The sequence below is a fragment of the Schistocerca cancellata genome, chromosome 5 (genome assembly GCF_023864275.1).
Source record: "Schistocerca cancellata isolate TAMUIC-IGC-003103 chromosome 5, iqSchCanc2.1, whole genome shotgun sequence".
NCBI classification, from domain to species: Eukaryota; Metazoa; Arthropoda; class Insecta; order Orthoptera; family Acrididae; genus Schistocerca; species Schistocerca cancellata.
Window position 1 is genome coordinate 832731952 of NC_064630.1, and position 13914 is coordinate 832745865.

The following is a 13914-nucleotide window of genomic DNA, read 5'->3' on the forward strand; positions in this document are numbered from 1 at the left end:
CCCACAACCAATCTAACTACCAATCAAACTACACACCGTGCTGGACAGCAACAACACAATGAGAAAACTACACTGCCTGAAATTTACATCAACGACCAGGGCAGGTAACCGGAAGGTTAACAGCCACAAGGCAGAAGATTCCGCTGGTGCACTTCAATTTAAATAACCAAATACAGTGAAACTCCGCCAGAGGGTGGCTAGAATATTCCAACTTGAAAACCACATTGTTACTCGTGGAAATATTCCAACAGCTGACAACGAACTCCAAACGACACAATGTGAACAGCCTTGACTTGCTGGTAGATTAAATCAAAACTCAACTTTCGTGTCCAGGGTCGGTGAGCCACGGGCCTCGTAGCAGTGGGAACAGCCCCACACACTCCGACACTGCAGAGAGGAGAAGGAGATTAGTGTTTAACGTCCCGTCGACAACGAGGTCATTAGAGACGGAGCGCAAGCTCGTGTGAGGGAAGGATGGGGAAGGAAATCGGCCGTGCCCTTTCAAAGGAACCATCCCGGCATTTGCCTGAAGCAATTTAGGGAAATCACGGAAAACCTAAATCAGGATGGCCGGAGACGGGATTGAACCGTCGTCCTCCCGAATGCGAGTCCAGTGGACACTGCATAGAGACCGCCAGCGGCCCCAGCCAGACAACGTCCCGTGGAGAATTCCTCGCTGCTCCGAGCCAACCGACTGCCCAGGCCCGGAAACGGAGAAAGGACCAAGTATACGTCACCTGATGAGACGACCAACCGAACGACCAACCAACGGTCTTCCCACTCCAGTCTCCCTCCGTCGGGCAGTTCATGCGTGTCGCCAGCGGTCGGCGAGCGCTGGCTGTCGGTGCGTTCCCCGACTTCACTGCTGCTGCGTCCTGACTATTCTGCTGGTCCGTGCCGAACAGACTACCAGACACACGGCGACCCAGAAATACTATCGGTCGCTCCAGAGATGTTACGACAGTGCACTTATCGATACACGCTGCTGCCACTCACGGTCAAGTAAGGCAGGAAGTTAGTGACGCCAGCAAATGGAATAAGAGGCGGCAGTACCGTAATAGAAGATGAAAAACAATAAATGGGATAAACATGAGCCGTGCATGGCTCAAACTGGTTATTGAAGTTTCTGGTGACTGATACCATAAATACGGATCAGAGAACGAACTTCATGTCCGAATTAATGTCAGAGCTGTGTCGTTTGTTGAGAATAAAAAATTACGGACCAATCCATTTCAACCGCAGGCAAATGGGAGAACGGAGCGAGTACATAAGACAATTTAGAAAATACTAAGTTATTATGTGAATGATAACTGGGACGTTTATCTTCCATACGTAGTATCGAGTTATAACACTAAAATACATTCAGGGGTCGGAATGTCACCGTTCGAGGTAGTCTATGGAAGAAAGATGCCATCGCCATTTGACGTTCTATGTACGAAATCGGGAGCTAAAGGGGACGCAGTGAGAGAATTTGCACGAACAATACGGAAAGTCTGGAAGAGGGTACAGAAGGCCAATACGAAAGCGTTAGAGAGGCAGGAAGAACCGAATAAGCGGTTGGGACCTTTACTATAGAACAGGGTAGGTCAATGGGTATTAATCACCAATCCTTATACACCTAAGAGAACGACGAAGAAATTCTTGACGAAGTACCACGGACCATACCAGGTCGTGGGCATGACTTCACCAGTGAATATTAAAGTGCATCTGCCAACAGAAACGTCCATTATTCACGTGAGTAGAGCAAAGCCTTTTAAAGGAATGGTGGACGCGTTACCTCAATTACAAGGAAGTGACCCGATTGCAAGAGGCTAGGCAAAGCAAGCGGAGGAAGGGGCCTCGGCGAAAGGACAACAGCGGACACATAACGTTCCTTATGCATTACGGTCTGTGATATTCGCTATTTTTGACTTCATTAAAACAGCAAATATGAGTAGTTAATAGTTTCAGCCAGAAGGCAAACACTTGTTTATAAATAATGATTAATGTATAATGAGGCGTTGCATGGCGACTGTGGAATTTTCTAAATAATGTAATTCGTCGTCTTTGGGCGGCAATATAAACAGAAAAATACGGATAGATATGCTATCCTCCACTATTTTGTTCGCTGGAGAACAAATGAAGCCTTGAGCGCTAAAGACTTGTACTGTTTTTCTCAAGAAAGACGGACGCAGATTTGTGGCAGTCTGATCTAATTTTTACTAAATGTATAAAAACGTGTTATGTCTAAGTTTGAGTGAAGTGTAAAGAACTGTTATAACTTACCGTGACGACGCACGAGCGACTCAAAGAAGACAATGGCTATATAAAAGAGCGCTCAATGGACATGATACGGACATAAAAATCTACCGTCATTGTAGTACTAAGCTTAAGGTACGATATAGGTTTTAGTTATAATAAATATTTGTTCTGGGAATACTGAATCATATAGCAGTGCTCATTCCTATTATCTCCTCAGTATTGTTTTCATTTTAATTATGCATTTTGCTAATATTACAGACACCAAGATCAGCAGTCTAATGTGCGTGTTACATTGACAAAAAGAAAACTGTTTTATCGTCATCTTGCATCAGCTTTAATATTGAATTTCCCTTTTGTGTGCTGTTACAGTTGTTTTTGCGCCCTTAAGAACTTTCTGGTCCCTTAGGAAATTGTTTTGTCATAACAATAACTTCACAACCGGGTATGATCGTATCTACGATCATGAAGTAATTAGAAAGAGGATAACGCAATTTCTTAATCAATAGCACGCTAGTTGTGACTGCCTCAAGCCACGCGAAACTGCAAGTAAAAACTATTCACATCTCATAATGCAATATTTTATGACAATGGTCAATCCATGATTCTTAAGCGAATTGTGATTGATAAAACAGTAAGCTAAATCTCAATTTCCAACTTTCCATTGAATAACAACATCACTTTTATTTTGTAACAACACAGGTCATGGAGGGAGTAAATTATTGTACGTGTAATAGTCTATGGCATGTTTACATTTTGTGTTTTTGTATCAAGAGTTAATTTGCGTTTTTAATAGTTGCGCTTTTCTTGTTTGTTGTTTTAGTTTTTTTGTCATTGTATGGGGGAGACTATTTTCTTTTTTGACCAGAGAATTCGATAGGGCCAGAATGAATTGTCGGGATTTTTTGAGGATGTTGTAGTAACCTGTAGTGGAAAAGAGGTGGTACAGGCATGTTTCGTCCCTTTTCTTCACAGGGGCGAGTGATGATTTGCCGTAATCGACAAGTTGTTTCAAATAGTAGTACATGCGAAGTTGGACGAAATACGGCGTGGTGGGTCCCGGCTTCAGCTCGTCCATCTGGAGTCCCGGATTCGACTCCCTGACACTGCAACACTGTACTTCCTATTTATTTCATTCCTCAGCGACTTGTATTTCTGTATTCCTGAGCTTCGCGGAACTTTTCTGTACTTCCTCCTTTCATCGATCAATTGAGGTATTTCTTCTGTTACCCATGGTTTCTTCGCACGTACCTTCTTTGTACCTATGTTTTCCTTCCCAACTTCTGTTGTGGCCCTTTTTAGAGATGTCCATTCCTCTTCATCTGTCCTGCCTACTGAGCTATTCATTATTGCTGTATCTATATCGTTAGAGAATTTCAACCGTATATCGTCATTCCTTAGTACTTCCGAATCCCACTTCCTTGCATGTTTAATCTTCCTGACCAATGTCTTAAACTTCAGAATACCCTTCATCTCTACTATATTGTGATCTGAGTCTATGTCTGCTGCTGGGTGCGCCTTAGACACCAGTATCTGATTTCGGAACCTATGTATGACCATGGTGTAATCTAACAGATCTTCCCACATCACCCGCTGTTTTCCAAGTATACCTCCTCCTCTTGTGATTCTTTAACTTGTTACAGAACTCAATTAGTCTTTCTCGTCTCTCATTTTTGTCCCAAGCCCATATTCTCCTGTAACCTGTTTTTTGCTCTTTCTCCTACAACTGCATTCCAGTCTCCCATGACTATTAGATTTTCATATCCCTTTACATACTGTATTAGCCTTTCAATATCCTCATACACATTCTCTATCTCTTCATCTTCAGCTTGCAATGTCGGCATATATACCTGAACTATCGTTGTCTGTGTCGGTTTGCTGTCGATTCTGATAAGAACAGCGCTATGCCTGAACTGTTCACAGTGGCACATCCTCTGCCCTACCTTCCTATTCATAACGAATTCTACTCCCGTTATACCATTTACTGCTGCTGTTGATGTTACCCTGCACTCATCTGACCAGAAATCCTTGTCTTCTTTCCACTTCACTTCACTGACCCCTACTACATCTAGATTGAGCCTTAGCATTACGCTTTTCATATTTTCTAGTTATCCTGCCACATTCAAGCTTCTGGCGTTCCACATCCCGCCTCGTAGAGCGTTATCCTTCCGTTGATTATTCAATCTTCTTCTCATCGTAACCTCCCCCTTGGCAGTCCCCTCCCGGAGATCCGAATGGGGGACTATTCCGGAAGCTTTATCCAATGGAGAGATCATCATGACACTTCTTCAATTACAGCCCACATGTCCTGTGGTTACACTTAACGTGTCTTTAATGTAATGGTTTCCATTGCCTTCTGCATCCTCATGCCGTTGATCATTCCCATTCTTCCGCCTTTAGGAGCAGTTCCCCACCCGTTGGACAAGAGAGTGCCCTGAACCTCTGTCCGCTCTTCCGCCCTCTTCGACAAGCCCGTTGGCACAATGAGGGGTGACTTAATGTGCCGGAGGTCTCCGGCTGCCAATGCTGATTATTAATCAAAATTTAAGCAGCGGCGGGATTCAAACCCGGGACCGAAAAAGTTTTCATTTTGAATCAAAGACACTACCCCAGACCACACGCACTCTCCTAGCATAGCCCTATAGACTATAAAATACTTCAACGTAAAAGTCGTTGAAACCAAATATAGCAGATGGAAGACCATATAACAACGAGGCCAGGATTAATAATCAAGCAGTCGAACACTCTGACGTTATGTCCTGGAAAGGAAAGTGTTGAGAGTGTTTAGACTCCGTATAATTTCAATGTTTTCCCGAATGTTTGAGGTCTGACCATTTACTTCTCTGTGTAGGACTTTGAAATTATTAGTTACACCTGTTATGGAGTGACCAGAATCACGTATGTGGCTACTTAGACTTCGAATTCCTTAGACTTTGATGTTCTCGGAACTCAATACCAAACCCTCTGCCAGTCTGCCCTGCAGACCTAGCAGGACAACTCTCGCAGCTGATGCACACTAACCGAATTTAAAAAAAAAAAAAAAAAAAAAAAAAAAAAAAAAAAAAAAAAAGAAAACCCACCATCACTGAGTAAATAAACTGTAAATACCTCGTAATGGATTTAAATTGCAAATAAATGAGAACTGCTCAAGTTGAACTAACACGAAACATTCACAATAATAGTCACTTCGATAAATGCAATCTCCCAATCACAAGTCACAATTTATAACTGTAGTTCAAGTCCAGGATCAACAACTAAGCAGTTCTTCATATCAATATGTGCATAGTGCCAAACGGGTCCCCTAAGTACCACGTTGTTGTTGTTGTTGTGGTCTTCAGTCCTGAGACTGGTTTGATGCAGCTCTCCATGCTACTCTATCCTGTGCGAGCCTCTTCATTTCCCAGTACCTACTGCAGCCTACATCCTTCTGAATCTGCTTAGTGTATTCATCTCTTGGTCTCCCTCTACGATTTTTACCCTCCACGCTGAACTCCAAGACTAAATTGGTGATCCCTTGATGCCTCAGAACATGTCCTACCAACCGATCCCTTCTTCTAGTCAAGTTGTGCTACAAACTCCTCTTCTCCCCAATTCTATTCGATAGTTATTATCATTAGTTATGTGATCCACCCATCTAATCTCCAGCATTCTTCTGTAGCACCACAACTCGAAAGCTTCTATTCTCTTCTTGTCCAAACTATTTATCGTCCATGTTTCACTTCCATACATGGCTACACTCCATACACATACTTTCAGAAACGACTTCCTGACAGTTAAATGTATACTAGATGTTAACAAATTTCACTTCTTCAGAAACGCTTTCCTTGCAATTGCCAGTCTACATTTTATATCCTTTCTCCTTCGACCATCATCAGTTATTTTGCTCCCCAAACAGCAAAACTCCTTTACTACTTTAAGTGTCTCATTTCCTAATCTAATTCCCTCAGCATCACCCGACTTAATTCGACTACATTCCATTATCCTCGTTTTGCTTTTGTTGATATTCATCTTATACCGTACTTTCAAGACACTGTCCATTTCCTTCAATTGCTCTTCCAAGTACTTTGGTCTCTCTGACAGAATTGCAATGTCATCGGCGAACCTCAAAGTTTTTATTTCTTCTCCATGGATTTTAATACCTACTCCAAACTTCTCTTTTGTTTCCTTTATTGATCGCTCAATATACAAATTGAATAGCATCGGGGAGAGGCTACAAATCTGTCCCACTCCCTTCCCAACCACTGCTTCCCTTTCATGTCTCTCGACTCTTATAACTGCCATCTGGTTTCTGTACAAATTGTAAATAGCCCTGTGTTTTACCCCTGCCACCTTCAGAATTTGAAAGAGAGTATTCCAATCAACATTGCCAAAAGCTTTCTCTAAGTCTGCAAATGCTAGAAACGTAGGTTTGTCTTTCCTCAATCTTTCTTCTAAGATAAGTCGTAGGGTCAGTATTGCCTCATGTGCTCCAACACTTCTACGGAATCCAAACTGGTCTTCCCTGAGGTCGGCTTCTACCAGTTTTTCCATTCGTCTGTAAAGAATTCGCGTTAGTATTTTGCAGCCGTGACTTATTAAACTGATAGTTCGGTAATTTTCACATCTGTCAACACCTGCTTTCTTTGGGATTGGAATTATTATATTCTTGTTGAAGTCTGAGGGAATTTCGGCTGTCTCATACATCTTGCTCACCAGATGGTAGAGTTTTGTCACGACTGGCTCTCCCAAGGCTGTCAGTAGTTCTAATGGAATGTTGTCTACTACCGGGGCCTTGTTCCGACTCAGGTCTTTCAGTGCTCTGTCAAACTCTTCACGCAATATCGTATCTCCCATTTCATCTTCATCTACATCCTCTTCCGTTTCCATAATATTGTTCTCAAGAACATCGCCCCTGTATAGACTCTCTATATACTTCTTCCACCTTTCTGCTTTCCCTTCTTTGCGTAGAACTGGGTTTCCATCTCAGCTCTTGATATGCTTGCAAGTGGTTCTCTTTTCTCCAAAGGTCTCTTTAATTTTTCTGTAGGCAGTATCTATCTTACCCCTAGCCTCTACATCCTTACATTTGTCCTCTAGCCATCACTGCTTAGCCATTTTGCACTTCCTGTCGATCTCATATTTGAGACGTTTGTATTCTTTTTTGCCTGCTTCACTTACTGCATTTTTATATTTTCTCCTTTCATCAATTAAATTCAGTATCTCTTCTGTTACGCAAGGATTTCTACTAGCCCTCGTCTTTTTACCTACTTGATCCTCTGCTGCCTTCACTATTTCATTCCTCAAAGCTACTCATTCTTCTTCTACTGTATTTCTTTCCCCGATTCGTGTCAATTGTTCCCTTATGTTCTCCCTGAAACTCTGTACAACCTCTGGTTTAGTCAGTTTATCCAGGTCCCATCTCCTTAAATTCCCACCTTTTTGCAGTTTCTTCAGTTTTAATCTACAGTTCATAACCAACAGATTGTGGTCAGGGTCCACATCTGCCCCTGGTAATGTCTAAGTACCACAGAGTCACGTAAATAATTCAGGGCCGGCCGGAGTGGCCAAGCGGTTAAAGGCGCTACAGTCTGGAACCGCACGACCGCTACGGTTGCAGGTTCGAATCCTGCCTCGGACATGGATGTGTGTGATGTCCTTAGGTTAGTTAGGTTTAAGTAGTTCTAAGTTCTAGGGGACTTATGACCGCAGCAGTTGAGTCCCATAGTGCTCAGAGCCATTTGAACCATTTGAACCAAATAATTCAGGGTTAATATCAGCTAAGTGTGGCTAGGCGCTATATAGCCTCCAGTAGAGCGGCTCGTAACGAGCAAAACAGAAATTGACAATTTTTTTCTTTTTTCGGTTGAAAATATGAAACCAGCGTCGACGGGGAACCCCGATACGCTATCCACCCGGCCTCGTGCTCTTCGCTGCTGGTCGCCGGTTGGAAGACAGACCGCAGTGCCCCACGGTACGTGTGCTGCAGGCTGCAGCATATTTCCCGTGGTTGCACCCTCAGCTGTCCCTCTGTCAAACAAAGAGCAGCTCGCGAGTTGGCTTACGAAATAAGTTACCGCTGTCACAACAGTCGACCCCTTACCACTTCTGCACATCAGGCACTCCGCAAGTTATCTGACTGTACGTGGTGCGAATTGCTTTTATACTAGTGCCCTTTTAACCTTTTACTGTTCCATTAGGGAACTAAATGCGGGAACAGCCACATCTTCACGCTGTGTTCATGTAGCTATAGCTGATTGAGGACGCAATACGTTGTCTGACTGTTGTTGGAATGTACGATATCGGAATTTTAACAGTAAAAATTCTCGTATTGCCTCTCTTGTAGCGTCTGCCAAAGGAGGCTGACGAGGACGTTGGAGGTGCTCTGGCGCTTACTGAACCAACCCGTCGCGAAACGTGGTGCTGCGGTTCTTCGCATCTTCCCCAACCCTTCTGTTAATCCTACATGGTTAACTGTTGAGCAATACTCAAAAGAGGACTGAACGAGAGTTTTTGAATTGCTTTCATATAGAATTTACTTGGAATTCCTCATGAATCACATTGTGGAAACTGTCCATCTACGTCTAGTTCTTCTGGACGCTTATTCCTGGGCATTTTATGGTCGTTACAATACAGTATTGATCCCCAACGGTATATTCGGACAGCAACAGATGCTTCCGCCGCTTGACGGGCGGTACGCTATATCTGTTTATCTTCACGGCCTGCGCTCTTCCTATCTTTCGCTTCCGTTGCCTGTTTTTCCGATTTCCTGCGATGTCCAGCAGGCCATAAGTATTACCAACAGTAGCTGTCATAGCAGTGGGCAACAATCTACTGGGTCATCTTTAGAAGATAAAATTTATTTCACGCAAAGTGGCGAACATCTGGAAATGGATATAATTTTTCACAATGTGACAGACAGTCAAGAAATGTGTCTTGTAAACTGCTGAAGCAAATGCTCAAAAGGTTGACTGAAGAAACGCAAAAGCGTATATACACTCACAACAGAAAACGAAACTTGGACTTATTGTACGACAGGCAAACTGAGTAACAATAGATTGTGTGGGTAACACAAGGTTAACGGAAACCAACAAAACACAAATCTCTTTACGACGCTTCTGGTGGAGAGTATCTGCATAACCACTGTTACTCCCCTTAACGCTCGACGTGTAATCGAAGAAGGTTCTATCTGATATGAAGACACTAATATTTGTGACCCCTTAGTTTATATTACTTGTTCATGTATCGCCTAGGGCATCATCAACATTCACAGTTCAGCATAGAAATCGGCTACTGTTAATGATTCATTCGTTTCCGAAACTCTGTATTTTCCAAAGTACTGCTTGTACAGATATGACTGATTCATGCATAGAAGCACAAATTCACTAAGTTTGCATATTTCACCCTACGAAAGTCCTACGACAGCCCAGCTGGACATACGACTCACGTGCAAGCAGTAGTTAATTTCGTTCGATACCCTGTGTAGCAGCATTCCGTCAACGATCAAGACAGCAGCACTGATGCGTTCCAGTTTTGTAGGCAGACGGGCTACGTAAACAGAGCCGTTAACGTGGCCCCAAAAGAACAACGAGGCGTTAGGTCAGGCGAACTGCGGAAGGTGGCAGGGAGGCGGGGGAACAGGGCACGTCGCCCTCACCACTATGCCCACTTCAGTGATGACGAAATTCGTCGCTTGGGTAGCGGCGGACATCGGTGCTCCCATTACGGGGCCTCTTCGCGGAAGATGACTTTCTTGAAATTAACAGTAACCACAATTGCAACACATTAACGTAAGGGGTACTCGTCACAGTCTTCTCACAGAAAAAATAAACGGCTCCTACACGTTCGTTTGTGACATTGAATAGAAAACATAAACCCGGAGTGAATCTCGTTCACGCGCCACAAGTTTCATGAGTGTTCACAGCGCCCCACACTGTGTCACACCGTGGCAGTCAACCAGTGCAGATAGATGGAACGTTGCTTTGCCGCCGAACTGCAGCCTGGAGGAGAAATATTAGTCCTCAAGTGTTTTCTGCACTGTTGTGGAAAATTAAAGGTAGACGTCCTGACCTTCCCTGTTTAACTGTGGCAAGAGCTGCTGACGATACGGTTTGAAATGTAATCGCCGTCCCAAAATATTCCACACAGTTCGCTGTGGTATTCCAATGTCATGGTTTGCGCGAACCTTTGACTTTTTCGCACTGCTTACAAAACTTCGGTTCACCCTCTCCACGGTTGCGTCTGGCACACTTGCCCGAAGATAGGATTCTAAACTGTCGGTACAAATGCACAATGCTTTGTTGTCATGACGATTATTTTCCACAACTCCATCTGAATGGTACTTCTGCTGTTTTAACAGATATGCATCTCGCGTATTCCAACACACAAAAAGTCTTTGCAGGTTCGCCACCATGTCAAGGTACTGCGCTCGTACTGCCAACTGTTGAACTCAATGCAAACTCGGTGAGGTAGCAATTGTATTCACCATTCAGTCATGTTCGTAGACCCTTCGCACACGGAGCGACTCAAATGGAACACGTTGCCTAAGCGAGTTGGTTACCATTCCAGTCCGAATCACTTCCAGTGTAGCCAGTAAATCGCGTGTCAACCTGTTGCCTGTGACTCGACGCCCGCGTTGCGTAGTGTACTTGTGCACAGCTCTGTATTGGTCTAATATGGAATGAACTAACGGGTCACGAACATTAGATCTGTAAAAGACATGGAAAACATACCACTTTATGCAACAGCGAGCTTTCACGCTACTGCAGGAGGGATTTGGCGGAGAAAGTGTACTGTGGAATGGTGATAAGTGGTGATAAATGTACGCAGTGTACTATTGCTTAAAATACGTCAGTGGAAGCAAATGCCCAAGAGAATGTAAACCATATCGGGAGTGTTCTTTTTTTTACTAGGAGTGCTTGTGTCGTTTTGTGAAACTGCGTTATGTGCAAAAGAATATTGAAAACTGCGGGTAAACGTCAAATAGCCAGAAATCTCCGGTGTGCGCAAACACATTGGTGTTCACGTACAAATAATTTAAGAAGCACTAACCACAGTTCAATACAAAAGTAATCTAAAAAAATTATTTTGTGTTCATTTTCATAATTTAGGTTAGGTCTAAATGAAATGGAGAATCAACTAGAGCAGTTCCGCTGCCGCACGTTGTGTCGCAAAGTGATTTGCTACCGGTAGCAAATTTCTGAATACAGTTATCGATGAATTAGCACAGACTCTAATGTTTTGAGCTGCAAGATAGTTAGCGGTTTCATGATGTTCTTGCGTGTGGCCCTTCTCGTTGAGTACATAGCTTAATTGTGCAGAACGCTAACGGCTAGCATTCGCTGTGGCGACATCCCTGCAACACTTTGGGCCGTTTAAAACTTCACACTTCTCTGACACCCTTCAATGGTTTTTTCTTCCTCTGCTTAGCAAGTAGTTCAAAATAGTTTCACGTTGTGTAGACATGTTTTAGAGAATAGTTTCGTTTAGAAATTGTCGGTTTCAGCTCTTTTGATGGTAGAAACGGCCAGCAGATGGAGAAATCGGCCGTGGTGGAGGACGCATTGTATGAGACCGACCACATAGTAAATTTCGCCAACACGAAGGTTCTTGCTTTAAGAGAAAAGCTATCACACACATTTATTTAGAGAAGCTATAGAAATGCACAAACATGAGAATAGGTTCGACAAGACAACGGTTGCTCGATTCTCGTGCTGCAGCAAACGGCCGTTGAAGGTAGCAAGGGGACAATCGCACCGGAAATACCCGCGGAAAAGCCCTCAGATTTTGGGTCGCCAGGTGCACATAATGTGCGGCCGCGAGCTCGACTCCAGTCCACAGGAGCAACGCAGGGCGAAGCTTTGACAACGCCGGTCACCCGTGCAGGCGGAAGGTCTCGAAAATCGTCGAAAAATCGTTGGCCGAAAAACCCGAGATAGAAGTCAACAGGCAGTTTGTCAACAAATAGCCAGGAAAGCATTAATAATTTGGAATGCAAAGAAATCTTCCACTTTACAATAACACATGACGGACGAAGCCAGGGGGGGGGGGGGCAAAAAGCAGATTAGTAGATGTAAATAGGGTGTTCCTCGGGGAACACAAGTCCGCTAGTATCAAACATCGGCAGTAACTCCAGGAAGAAGTTTCTGAGAATGTACATGCGGAGCGCAGCATTGCATAGTAGCGAAACATGGTCTCTGGCAAAACCGAAAAAGAAGAGAATGGAAGCATCTGATATGTGATGCTACAGAAAGCTGTTAAAAACTAGGACTGCTAAGATAGCAATAAAGGGGTTTTACGCACAATCCGCGGAGAATGGTACATGTGCAAAACACCAACAAAGAGAGGGAACTGCAGAGGGTAAAATCTGTGACTTTGGGTGCATCGAACAAATAAGTGAGGACGTAGCGTCCAAGTGCTACTATTTTACGAAGAGGTTTACACAGCAGCAGACTTCTTGGTGTGTCGCATCGAAATAGTCATACGACTGTGTAGCTATAAGAGTGTGCTTTCTTCGACTTTTTTTATATTGCAAAATCTTTGGAGGTCGACCCTGATGACAGGAATGTGAAATACGACGCGCTCATTACAATCTGTGTGGCGACAGTGCATCGGGATTTTATGCAGAATCATGGTTTGGCACTACGTGCTGGCGTGTAATCAGAGACACGATAGCAGGACCCCGGAGGGCGCTGGTCGAGTTGCTGAGTTGGGGCTCCAGTGTTTGTTGTCGCCTCGTGACGGCCAGAGGCCAGGGCCGGCGCAGATAGCGGCAGGCGGCAGGCGGCAGGCGGGCCGGCACGAAGTGCACACTCACGGCGGGCCGACACTTCCGCGGCCCCGCCCACTGCACACACGTCGCGCCAGGCGCTGCTCGCACGTCGCCGCCGTGTCGCAACTGCGACGCGCTGCGAGAGATGGTGACCGAGTCACCCTGTCTGTTACACCATTCCATTTTGTTCAGCCTCTTGACGAAAATCTGAGATCTTTGCTACTAGTTGTTTTGTCATATCTCAAAATATTCGCCGTTAAAATCTATATAAAGCCCAATTAACTAAACCTGCTGCAAAACTGCAGATCTTGAAAGGTGGCTACACTGAGCCACAGTGCCAGAGATCGCGCCAGAGAGTTTTGTTCCGCCGCCTACACTGGCAGTGATTATTGAGAAGTAGCGGCAGGCAGTTCTTGTCGAGAAGCGATGGTAGGCGGTTCATGTTCAGATGTAGTGGAGACTGCTTGTCGTGTAGTGGAGAGTTGTTGAGATGTGGTAGTAGTGCGTGTTTGTTCCATGTTTCATGCAGCTGTTTGATGGGAGAGATAGCAAATTTTGTTCTAATGGAGAGATTGTAATGATCAGAGTGCTTTTCGTCAATATATATGAAGGTAAAAAAAAGAAAAATAAATTCGTGCATGGGGGCTTATTTTAAAAAAAATAATATGAATGCAATGCAAATACTTTTTAATTTTCTGTCGCTGTATGTCCAATTACGCAGTCTCGTAAACGGCTGGCCCTGACTAGTAATTGTACGCAATCTGACTGCATGGAACAACAACAAAGAATGAAATGAAAATTTTCTGTTAACACAATTAATTAATTAAGTCCCCAGCAACTATAAAACCTACGAAGCCAACAAAGCACAAGTGTGACTGTTCTGTATGTGGGAGTGTGACTCAACGTACACATCTGGCACGGTTCTTCTC